This window comes from Acinonyx jubatus, chromosome A2 (assembly GCF_027475565.1).
Source record: "Acinonyx jubatus isolate Ajub_Pintada_27869175 chromosome A2, VMU_Ajub_asm_v1.0, whole genome shotgun sequence".
In the NCBI taxonomy this organism is placed as follows: Eukaryota; Metazoa; Chordata; class Mammalia; order Carnivora; family Felidae; genus Acinonyx; species Acinonyx jubatus.
In genome coordinates, this window is record NC_069383.1 from 59700813 (window position 1) to 59714413 (window position 13601).

The following is a 13601-nucleotide window of genomic DNA, read 5'->3' on the forward strand; positions in this document are numbered from 1 at the left end:
GTGGTTCTTGTCCTTTCTTTTATTGATGTGATGTATCACATTGATTGTTTTGCAGATATTGAACCAGCCCTACATCCCAGGTATAAATCCCTTGGTCGTGGTGAATAATTCTTTTAATGTGTTGTTGGATCCATTTGACTAGTATCTTATTGAGGATTTTTGCCTCCATGTTCATCAGGGAAATTGGTCTGTAGTTCTTTTTAGTGGGGTCTTTGGTTTTGGAATCAAGGTGATGCTGGCTTCATAGAATGAGTTTGGAAGTTTTCCTTCCATTCTATTTTTTGAAACAACTTCAAAAGAATAGGTGTTTAGTCTTCTTTAATGTTTGGTACAATTCCCCTGGAAAGCCATCCAGCTCTGGAATCTTGGTTTTGTTGTTGTTGTTGTTGTTGTTGTTGTTGTTGTTGTTGTTTTATTTTTGGTTACTAATTCAGTTTCTTTACTGGTTATGGGTCTGTTCAAATTTTCTATTTTTTCTTGTTTCAGTTTTGATAGTTTATGTGTTTCTAGGAATTTGTCCATATCTTCCAGATTGCCCATTTCATTGGCATATAATTGCTCATAATATTCTCTTATTATCGTTTGTATTTCTGCTATGTTGTTTGTGATATCTCCTCTTTCAGTCTTGATTTTATTTATTTGGGTCCTTCTCTTTTTCTTTTTGATCACACTGGCTAGGGCTTTATCAATTTTGTTAATTCTTTCAAAGGACTAGCCCCTGGTTTCATTGATCTGTTCTACTGGGGTTTTTTTTTTGTTTTTTTTTTTTTTTTTTGGTTTCAATAGCATTGATTTCTGCTCTAATCTTTATTATTTCCTATTTTATGCTGGTTTGGGGTTTTATTTCCTGTTCTTTTTCTATCTTTTTGAGGTGTAAGTTTAAATTGTGTATCTGAGACCTCTCTTCACTCTTTAGGAAGGCTTGGGTTGCTATGTACTTCATTCGTATAACCACATTTGCTGCATCCCAGAGGTTTGGGGCTGTGGTGTTATCATTTTCATTAGCTTCCATTTACTTTTTAATTTCCTCTTTAACTTCTTGGTTAGCCCATTCATTCTTTAGTAGGATGTTCTTCAGTCTCCAAGTATTTGTTATCTTTCCAAATTTTTTCTTGTGGTTGATTTTGAGTTTCATAGTGTTATGGTCTGAAAAGATGCACAATATGATCTTGATGGTTTTGTACTTGCTGAGGGCTGATTTGTGTCCCAGTATGTGATCTATTCTGGAGAATGTTCCATGTGTACTCAACAAGAATGTGTATTCTGCTCCTCTGGGATGAAATGTTCTGAATATATGTTAAGTCCATCCAGTCCAGTGTGTCATTCAAAGCCATTGTTCCCTTGTTGTTTGTCTGTTTAGATGATCTATCCATTGTTGTAAGTGGGGTGTTCAAATCCCTTACTATTATGGTATTATTATCAATGAGTTTCTTTATGTTTGTGATTAATTGATTTATATATTTGGGTTCTCCTACATTTGAACATAATTGTTTACAATTGTTAGATCTTTTTGGTGGATATACCACTTAATTATGATATAATGCCCTTTTTCATCTCTTTTTATAGTCTTTATTTTAAAATCTAGATTGTCTGATATAAGTATGGCTACTCTGGCTTTCTTTTTGTGACCATTAGCATGATAAATTGTTCTCCATCCCCTTATTTTCAGTCTGAAGGTGACTTTAGGTCTGAAATGGGTCTCCTGTAAATAGCATATAGATGGATCTTGTTTTCTTATCCATTCTGTTAACCTTTGTCTTTTGATTGGAGCATTTAGTCCATTGACGTTTAAAGTGAGTACTGAAAGATATTATTGCCATTATGTTGCATGTGGAGTTGGAGTTTCTCGTGGCCTTCTCTAGTCCTTTCTAGTCTTTGTTGCTTTTGGTCTTTTTTTTTTTTTTTGTCTTTTCTCCCCTCAAAGAGTCCCCCTTAAAATTTCTTATAGGGCTGGTTTAATGGTCATGAACTCCTTTAATTTTTGTTTGTATGGAAAACTTTTTATCTCTCCTTCCATTTTGAATGACAGACTTGCTGGATAAAGAATTCTTGGCTGCATATTTTTGCAATTCACCACACTGAATATATCCTGCCTGCCAAGTTTCTGTGGACAGGTTTGTTTCAAACCTGATCTGCCTTCCCTTATAGGTTAAGAACCATTTTTCCCTTGTGGCTTTCATGATTCTTTCCTAGCCTGAGTATTCTGTGAATTTGACTATCATATGCCTTACTGATGGTTGGTTTTTGTTGAATCTAATGAGAATCCTCTGTGCTTCCTGGATTTTTACGTCTGTGTCTACCCCCATGTTAGGAAAGTTTTCTGCCATGATTTGCTCACATAAACCTTCTACCTCTTTTTCTCTCTCTTCCTCTTCTGGGACCCCTATGATTCTGATGTTATTCCTTTTTAATGAGTCACTAAGTTCTCTAATTCTTATGCTCTTTTGTCTTAGTTTCCTTTTTATTTTCTGTTTCCTTATTCTCCATATGTTTGTCCTCTATATTGCTGATTCGCTGCTCTGCTTCATACATACTTACCTCCATGGCAACTATTCGAGATTCCAGCTCAGTTATAGCATTTTTTATTTCATCCTGACTAGCTTTTACTTCTTTTATCTCCACAGAAAGGGATTCTAATCTATTTTCAACCCCAGTCAGTATTCATATTATTGCGATTCTAAATTCTGGTTCAGACATCCTACTGTGTCTGTGTTAAGTCCCTGGCTGTTCGTCGTTTCTTCTTGTTCTTTCTTTTGAGGTCAACTCCTTCATTTCATCTCTTTTAAGGAAGAACAGAAATTAATAAAGTAAAAAAAAAATTAAAAACAAAAAAAATCAAATAAAGGATGCTATATCCTAGGTGTGTTTTCATCTGCTTATTGAAAAAAAAATTGATAGATTAGAGAAAAAAGGGAAAGATAAGAAAAGAAAAAAAAGAAAAAAGAAAAGAAAAAAAGGAAAACCTTTGAAATTTTGTAAAATGGATACAACAAAATATAATAAAAGGAAATGATGTAAGTAAAAATAGAATTTAAAAAATTATAAAAAAGTAAAAAAATATAGTAGAAAAAATTGAAGAAAAATATTTCTAATAAAAATGGAAAATAAAAACAAATTTTTTCTCTTTCTATATTCAAGAATAAGAAAAGAAAAAAAGAAAAATTTAATAGATGAACCAGCAGAGTGAAATACGATTGAAATTACACCCATTTTCTACTAGAAGTTAAACTATGAAGCACTTTATAGTCTGTTAGCTAAGCAGTTAGAGAGATTTGTGTTCTTCAAGAGTGTGGTTGGCCCAGTTGGGTGGGGCTTAGTGTAATGGCTCCATTCTCCACTAGGTGGCGCTGCTTAGTTTACTGGAGTGGATTGCTTTGGTGCATATAGGCATGTATGCACATGCACGGGAGGGGTGAAAATGGAGTCACCCAGCTACCCAGTCTCTAATATCAGTACTCTATGCTCTCCCAGACTGGCAATCAAGCACCCTTCCTTTGTCTCCACCTTCAGTCCACTCCTCACTTCTCCACTGTCCATGACCAAACCATCAGGCTGCCAGGCGGCACCTCCCTCCTGATTTTTATCTTATATGGGGATGTGTTTCCCAACCCCTCACTTCTGAGGGACTTTGTCTTTGACCCATTCTGACCCTCTAGGGGAGTGGCTCACTGAGCAATGGCCGGATGCTGGCCCACCCCCAGGGAACATTGGTAAGACCATGCTGCTGCAAATGCCCAGAGACTGTGGCCAGACACCAACCTGACCCAGAAAAAGTTTGCACGATTGTGTAGCATTTCAGGAATTAGGGCAAATCATGTATCTGGCACCAGGCTTCCCCCTTAACGTCCTTGCTCCAACATCAGTGAGTGTGGCTGTTCTCCAGGGTCCACTGGGGCCTTTGTCTGTGGGGAGGCTGTACCACCTCTACCAAATGTCCTCCCAGCAGGGGCACTGCTTCTCTCCTTATAGCCCTCAGACCCCTTGGACCTCATTCTCTGCTCCTGGGGATTCGCCCTTCCCACCAGAACACCACCAGTTATTGCTGTGGAATTTCAGACTCTGAATTCCCACTGTTTATAGATTCTTTATGAAATTTAAACCCTCTACTTTTTCCCTTTTTTTTCAGTCCCTCATGGATGTTTCCACTCAGACTTTTTTCTCCAGCTGCTTTTGGTGGGGGTGCTTTTCCCGTACTCTCACCCCTCTCTATCTTCTCTCCTCAAACAAAAACAGCTCTCTGCCCTCCGCAGTGCAGTTCCCTGACCTCCTCTCTCTCCCCCAGTTCACCTCTCTGTGCAGCATACCTGCCAAGTTCTGTGGCTCAGTTTGTGCAGATTTTTGTATTAATCCTCAAATTAGTTTTTTAGGTATGCAAGTTGGTTTACTGTTGATCTGGCTGCATTTCAGGGACAAGAGATGCAAAACAAACTTCCATGCTCTTCCGCCATCTTGGCCCCTGACTAGCTTCAAATTTTCTTATACATATTTGACTCACTGTCATCCCACAATTCGACTTCACACCAAGAATTTCCTGTTTAATAAAGGTCGTTTTTTTTCGAAAGGTTTTCATTCAAATGCTCCCCATGATACAACTTTATAAATTCTCCTCTCTGTTCTTGCTCTCACTACTGGATATGGCAAATTATTAGCAAATGAAACTCTGCCCCTCTGTCCAATCAGGCTTCCAAGCCAGTGATCCCAGAATGTGCCCAGGAAAGTGTTCCCTGATTGCTGGGGGTGGGGATTATTTTAAAATATTCTTGTATAAATTTTTATTGGGTATATATTTTAACATATAAAATACACCCATTTAAAGTGTATTACAATTTAATGATTACTAATGTTATTGAATGGTGTATCCATCACCATAAATCAGTTTTAGAACATTTTTATTCCTCCAGTAAGATTGCTTTTCCCCATTTATAATTAATCCCTGTTCTTAGTTGCAGCTTCAGGCAATTGTTAATCTGTTTTCTGTAAATATTTGCCTTTTTCTGGAAATCTCATAAACATACAACCATACAATATGTGGTGTCTTGTTCCTGGCTTCTTTTACTTAGCATAATGTTTTGAAATTCATCCATGACAAGGCCTACGTCAACAGTTTTTACTGCTGAATGGTATTTCATTGTGTGAATATGAAGCATTTTGTCTATCTATTTTATCTTTACAGTTGATGGGCAGTTTTTCAGTTTTCAGATATGATGAATAAGAGAACTGTGAATGTGTCCTTGTGAGGATATGTCCTCTCTGTTCTCTTGTGCAGATATTTAGGAGTGAAATTGCTCATTCATATGGTAGGTTAATGTTAAACTTCTTGAGAAACTTCCAAACATTGTCCAAAATGGCTGCACCAGTTTCATCCTGACCAGTGTGTTTCCTCGTATTCCCATCAGCATTTGTTATTATCTGTCTTATAGACATCCTTGTAGATGTGAAATGGTATCTTACTGTGGTTTTAAATTACACTGTTGTGGACAGGGAACTGGGAGTAGGCCAAGTTCAGCATCAAATACCCTGCTGTTTTTACTAAGGTTCAGTAGTTTTTTTCTTGAATAATCACTCTTTAGATTTCTGTAAGCCTTTGATTAATTTCTAGAGTTTTGGTTTTTTGTTGTTTTTTTTTTTTTTTGGGCAGGTGCAAAGGGGAGAGAGAATCCTTTCTTATTTTTTAAATGTTTATTTATTTATTTTGAGAGAGAGAGAGAGAGAAGAGAAAATCCTGAAAAGGTTCCATGCTGTCATCACAGAGCCCACTGTGGGGCTCAATCTCACTAACTGGAAGATCATGACTTGAGCTGAAATCAAGAGTTGGACACTTAACTGACTGAGCCACCCAGGTGCCCCAATTTCTAGAGTCCTGAAAGAATTGATTTTGCTGATACCATGTTGCTTTTGTGGAAATATACCAAGGTGTTCACTCCACTGTACCAAAAATCCTGTCTCATCTCTATTGTTGTGATGTGTTTTAACCTTATGAAATCTACTCTTATTTAGAGATTTCTTAATTCTCCCATGTATTTTCTCTTTTTATCATTGAACTTCTCAAAATTTAAATTTCTCTTCATTAGAAATTTATTTTGATAGAAGCATTTCATAGCCAATTTTCTAGCCACCATATGTTAAATAATAGTTCTCTTCTCCACATGCTCGTCATGGCTCTTTATCAGGTATAATTATTTCTGTAGTTTAAATTTTTGTTGAAAATGATATATTTATCTATACATTTTTTTTAAAACACGGAAAAGTTAGAGTGGAAAACCACAGCCCCCTGAAATGTTGAAATGCTACTGAAATACTGCTATCTATATAGTATATTACTTAACTATTTCTCTACTTACATTTCTAAAGTTGCATGTAGGTGTAATTTTTATGTGATTTCACTGGCTATTGAATGCAGAAACATTCAATTATCACATGCAAACCTTTCCAACTTTCTATTATTGAAAAAATGCCATGATGATAATAGTATAAAGATAGTATCAAAAACTTATATTGTATCTGTTATGTACCAGATTCTCTTCTAAGTACTTATATATATATTAACTCATTTGTTTTTTTATATCTACTCTCTGAAGTAAGAACTACCATGATTTCCATTTTGCAGGTGAAGAAATTGAGGTAAAGAATGGTTAAAAAACTCATCCACAGTCACTCAGCTAGAAAATATTGGAGCTGGGTTTTAGCTCCAGAATCTTTATTGTCAAATTCTATTGCTTCCTTGATTACAGGAGTTAACTAGGGCCCAGAGGGATTAAAAGTTTTTCAACCAGTTACTGGTAAAAATGAGACATTGGTTCACTCAGATTCTGAAGGTGACAGAGGGCAACTGTTGGGCAACCCACATACCCCTGGGTTTTTACTGGGAACAGAGTTTGGGGAAGAAGAGATTCCTACTGTCCTGATTATCTGGACTTAAGCTATGTTCCAGAGATCATTTTTCTTCCTGCTTGCCTGTAGGGGAGAATAATAGACATTTCAGACATGCTCAGCCAGAATATTGCTGTAGCAACAGAAATTTGAATTCCAAGATGAGGTCTTAAAACATCTCACCTCAGTGGCAATCTGCCTATGGCAACACCCTACCTATAGAGGCAGGACCACTCCCAGCCTACAAAGAGATGTTAGAAAAAGGGAATCTCTGCCTTTCTGGATAAACTGGAAGCCCAGTCAGATTGATATGATACTCTAGAGTCTAGATACATTGATCACTTTTACATCCTGACAAGTCCATGCATGATGGCAGCACATTAATTATGTCACACATATTGCCTACTTCAGATACACAAACTTTTCTAGATTATCCTAAGATGACTACACCAGGTAGAACACCCCTTCTCCCTCCTCAGAAGTCAAAAAGTTTCCTGGCCATCTATTCCAGGCAACATGCAGAGTGGGAAGAGGCCCAGCTGCGATCTCTCCAAATGTTCTCTTTTATCGTCTTTGATCTGCAAGAAACTTTTATGTTCATTTCCCTAAACTTTGTCTGGGCATAGTTCTTAGGTGATCACTCCAGCCAGTGAATACATCCCTATTAGTTTTAAAATGTTAACATTGACAGGTGACAGGTAGTGACAGTTTATAAGAATTTTCTGTGTTTCTAAGCATTTGCTTACTTTAACTAGTGAATGTAAACTTGGCATTTCCTCACCAGGTAATGTTAAACATATGTCACTGATTTTTGAACTCAATATAATGAATAAAAATAGGAAAATTCTATGCTCCTCAGAGTGTCATAGGGAAATACTTTGGAAGAATCTGCTTATGCCTACTGTAAAATGTGTTTAACTGGAGAACATTATGTATTACTATTTTAAGAGCTTTATTATTGTGCTTATTTAGTGGTAACTATGGGATAAATGTTCCATTATATTTACCATAATATGTATGACTAAGTAAATTAGGCATGATTAACATCGTGTTACATCATATCACTATTAGAATGATATGTATTATTTATAAGCTACCTTTGTTATAGGACACTTAAGTGATGTTATTTCTTTTTTTTTAATTTTTTGAATGTTTATTTATTTTTGAGAGAGAGAGAGAGAGAGAGAGAGAGAGAGAGATAGCATGAGCGGGGGAGGGGCAGAGAGACAGGGAGACACAGAATCTGAAGCAGGCTCCAGGCTCTGAGCTGTCAGCACAGAGCCCGATATGGGGCTCGAACTCAGGGACTAGGACTTACTGCACGTGAGATCATGACCTGAGTGGAAGTGGCAAGAGTGAATGGAGAAGGAAATCTAAACACCAATGTTCCAAATATTTTTCAAGGGTCAAATAGTAATGCTTTAAAGTCATTCAAAAATAATCCTGTAAACTAAATTAAGGTTTCCTATTCTCCTCAATACAGTTATGAGCTACTGTTTCCACATGAGACCCAAAACAAAATCCCCACTCTTAATTTAGGGTATCTTACAGATCAATAAATTGCAAGAGTTCTTTTAAAAAAGTTTTTAATGTTTATTTATTTTTGAGAGAGAGAGAGAGAAAGAAAGAGAGAGAAAGAGAGAGAGTGTGTGAGGAGGAGCGGGGCAGACAGAGAGGGAGACACAGAATCTGAAGCAGGCTCCAGGCTCCGAGCTATCAGCACAGAGCCTGACGTGGGGCTCGAACTCACGAACTGTGAGATCATGACTTGAGCCAAAGTCGAACACTCAACCGACTGAGCCACCCAGGCGCCCCAGTGATGTTATTTCTTACCCAGTTATAATGTCACTGGACTTTAGAATTTGGTAGCAAACTTTAGTAAAAGACTTAGAAACAACAAGTTAAGGAAATTGTTTCCCTTGGTTCATCAGCCAAATTACACTGTAAAAGTATAATATACCTTGCACATACATGTAGATTCAATAATGTGGCCATTCCTTCCATGAGGCTTGTTTCCAGTGACAATTCTTGACAGAGACTTTAGGATGAATTGCATTTTGCCCTATTGTTTATATTGGAAGGTCCAACAGAACATAGTTTGAGTATTCAGTTGTGATTCCTATCCAGTAACATAATCAAGTCAGTTTGTTTTTTTTTTTAAAGTCAGTTTTTTAGAAAGGATTCAGGTAATGTTTTTCTTTATCTTTTGAAAGAACATTAAATAGCTCATCCCACATATGTCCTCTGTTTTCTATAGATTATTATAATAAATCATTTTCAGCTATTTGTTTTCCTAAATCTTCAAAAAAGAACATTCTTTCTCTTGTGTTATGGAGTTGTCGATAAGCCTTGTGCTGAGTTTTGGCATATACATGGATTTCCTCATGCATGATGGGGCAGATTCATATCCCAGAGTGAAGATTTACCAACAAATAACTGAGAGAGAAAAAAAAAAAGGATGCATAAGCGGCTATCTAGTTATAGGTGTTTGCTTTTGTTGTTGTTTTAAGATGGAAGAGAAGTGGCAAATGGCAGTTCAATGTTAAAAAAAAAAGACGTTATAAAAAATGACAGAAACATTTAAAAATCATGGTGGTCTAAGTTCACTTAAAACAATGGTTTTTAAAATGTGGTCCCAATGACAGCAGGACGTTTCAAGGAATTGTTCCACTTCACCTAAGTTATCAAATCTGTGGATATAGAGTTAGTCATCATATCCTTTATTACTCCTTTAACATCCATAGAATCAGTAGTAATGGACCCTCTTTCATTTCTTACACTAGTAATTTGTATCTTTTGTCTTTTTTTGTTGGTTTGCCTGGGTAGAGGTTTATATATTTTATTGATCTTTTAAAAGAACCAGTTATTTATTTCATTGGTTTTATATAATAGCCTGCTTTTAATTTGTTTCTGTTATTTTTATCACTTCTTATTTTCTGCTTACTTTGGATTTAATTTGTCCTTCGTCCTCTAGTTTCCTAACTTGGAAGTTTAGGTTTTTGACCTCGGAGACTTCTTTTCTTCTAATACATGCATTCTATGTCATAAATTTCTTTCTGGGCATTGTTATTACTGTGTCCTATAAATATTGATGTGTTGTATTTTTATTTTCATTTAGTTCAAAATATATTTTAATTTCTTTTGAGATTTCTTATTTGAATAATGTGTTATTTATAAGCATGTTATCTAATCTCCAAATATTTGGGGGAATTTCCAGCTTTCATTCTGTTATTTATATTTATTTTTAGTTCATTCCATTGGGAACTGAAAGCATACTTTATTTGATTTCTCTTCTTTTAAATTTGTTAAGGTGTGTTACATGGTCCAGAATATGGTCCACATGGGTGAATGTTCCATATGAGCTTCAGAAGAATGTGTGTTCTGCCGTTGGATGAAATATTTTATAAATGTCAATTAGACCCTATTGATCGATGGTGCTGTTCAGTTCAACTATGTGCCTACTGATTTTTCTGCCCACTGGAGCAATCAGTTATCGATAGAGTGATGTTGAAGTTTGTAGCAAAAGTAGTGGATGTGTCTACTTGATGTTCAATCAGGTTTTGTCTTGAGTATTTTGACATCCTGTTGCTGGGTGTATAAACATTAAAGATTGTTACCTCTTCTTGGAGATTGTGTGCTTCTTGGAGAACTTTATGCTTGTGTAATGTCCTCTTTATCCTTGATGATCTTCCTTGCTCTCAAGTATGCTTTATCTGGAATGAATATCATTACTCTGACTTTATTTTGATTGGTGCTAGCATGTTATGTTTTTTTCAATATGCCCTTATTTTTTTAATGTATTTAAGTCTTAAATTCTATGATATTTGTTAGTTTTCTTTCATTGGTCTCATTCTGGTTTTGTTTTGTCCTTTACTGTCCCCACCCTCCTTTTCTGGTTTAGTTCAGCATTTAATATGACTCCCATTTTTTCATTTCTCTTAGCAAAACAATTATATTCCTTTGAAAACATTTTTAGAGGATGCCCTAGAGTTTTAGCACACATTCATAAGTAACTGAAGTACATTTACACACAACACTGGAATGGTTTCACTGAAGGTACAGATTTCTTATAACAGCAGCCCCAAGTCACCTGTATCATCCCTAGTAACATGACTGTTACTCATTTCACTTATCCACAAGCTGTGATCAACAAATATACTGTTGCTATTATTAAGTAAACTGGTGTCTGTTAGATTAATTAGGAATAATACAAATAAATGTTTATTTTACCCTCATTTATTTCCTTTTCTCATGCTCTTCCTTTCTTTTCACAAATCTGGGTTTCTGACCTATATAATTTCTCTTCTTTCTGAAGAATGTTTAACATTTTTTTGCAAAGCAGGTCTACTGGCAACACATTTCCTCAATTTTTGTTTGTCTAAGAGACTCTTTATTTCTTCCTCACTTGTGAGTGACATTATTTCTGGTAAAGTAGTTTTCTTTGAGGCCAGACCGTTGTTATAAAGGACAGAATACTATAAGCATATCTCCAGTTGGTTAATGCCCGTCTCATGTCTCCCTGCCAGAAGCATGACAAAATTTTCCTCTGATTTTCATCTTGAGGAATTTGACTCCTGGAGGTGAAACTCAGAATGTACAGCAGCCCCTTTCAGGCTGAGCCCAGGAGTTTTTAATCTCACAAGGTAGTCCAAGATCAGTCGCTAGCAATTAGTCACTTACACTTGTGGTTTTTTTTTTTTTTTTGGTAATATTTTATTGTGGAAAGAGCATTGACTATGAGATTTACCTCTTTAAGAAATTAAGTGTATAATATATCATTGTTAACTTGTAGGTAAGATGTTGTACACTTAAATATTTCAACCTGTTGCTGTTGCCTGTGCCTGCTTCTATTCTTGGTAAACTGTGCACTGTGTATCCCCTTGTCTCTAATTTTCAGGGCAGTGGTTTGCCCTGTGACTTCAATTCTCTTATGATTCTGAGTTGTGGTGGTTGTTTTCCCTGAAGTATAGTTGACACACAATGTGACATTAGTTTCAGGTGTGCAACGTACTGATTCAACAGGTCTGTACATTATGCTGTGCTCAGCAAGCACAGCTACCTTCTGCCACCCCAGGACACTGTTACACTATTGCTACTGACTGTATTCCCTATGTTGTGCCTTGTGTCCTTGTAACTTACTCATTCCATAACTGGAAGCCTTCACCTGCTGCTCCCCTTTACCTACCCTCTTCTGTCTGGCCTAAGTATAGAGGTGTTTTTTTTTGTTTTGTTTTGTTTTTTCAGTTAGTTCAGCTTTTTTCTTGTTGTGAGAATGGGATTGATGAATTCCAATCTCTCTATGTGTTAGGCAGGAAGTTGAGACTATTTGTTTATTTGTAACACACCAATGCCATCATTTAAAAAAATTACAGAAAGAAATATTTGCTAATTTAACCTTGTAGTAGCTTCCCAGAAGTAACTGTGACATTGTTGACCTTAACGTGAACTTTTTGCCCCCAGAAAAAAGTGGTGGTTAGGAAATCTTCAACACGACTTTATTTCCTAGAATCTTCCAAACTTTTGTGTCCTAGGAAATGGCTTACAGCAAAGAGCCGCTCTTCCCCACATGACTTGGATAAAATACACAGTTCACTCTTTTTTTATGACTCCCCTAAGACTTGCAGATAACCCCTTCCTTTATTATAAGGTCAGATATGGACCTCTGAAATTCCCATTTTTTTGTCTCACAAATGCTTAGCAGAAATGTTTATTTCCTCACACCAGCTAGACACAAAGATAAATATGTCTTATTTAGCTGACTGACTGAGACTCCCTGATTTTAAAAACAATCTTTATTATGTAAGTATCCTACCAATAAATCATTTATTCTTGCTTATATATGTCCAAAGCAAAACCATCCAGCTAATAAACTCTGATATTGAGATCTTGGGTGCTCTCCTTATTGGAATGCCTGAATAGCATCATTTTCCTTACTTGTCTGGATTTTTGTCTTTGACAGACCTCCTAGCAAGTTTATAGCTATTTCCCCCTGCTTTATGAACTAGTTTTAAAGACTTTATCATTTTAATTTGTTATGAAATTTTCAACCTCAAACTCTAACTGATAACTTCAGGACATAATAAAACTATTTGGCATTTGCTCATATTATCCCATGCCCCAAACAATCAATCATGCATTATTAGTTGCAAGAACCAAGTCATGATTTTAATGTCAATTTAGATAAATCTGTGATATTATAAGGAACAACTATTTTTCAAAATGTAATTTTTATTTTGATAGCTTCCATGGAAAATTGTTATATTAATAAGGTTGTTTTCCAACATTTTGACATTTTTAGAGTTCTACATAATCTTGTTTTGTTATCCAAATCAAATCCTAATTCCATATTGACACAGAGTCTGAAATAAATGCAAATAAATTATATATATGTGTATATATATATCCTAACTCTAATCACACATATTTTCAAGATGCTATTAAATGATGTCTCTTGAAATCTTATGTCCTGAGAACCACAGATTTTGATAGTCAAATTCAATTACATCCTATCCTTGGCAATATACATTCTTCTAACAGGATGTTAAAAATGAAAACCTTTCTGTTTTAGTTCTGGCTAAGACTTCAAATTCCAAGAAGAAAACAATAGCAAACAAGTGCTTCAACATTCCACACTGATGCATACACTGCGTATGTTGGACTAGCAAAGAAAACAGCAAGGAAAGAAAAATGAAAACTTTTTTCAAGCGCTAGTTAAATATTCATCAGAGTAT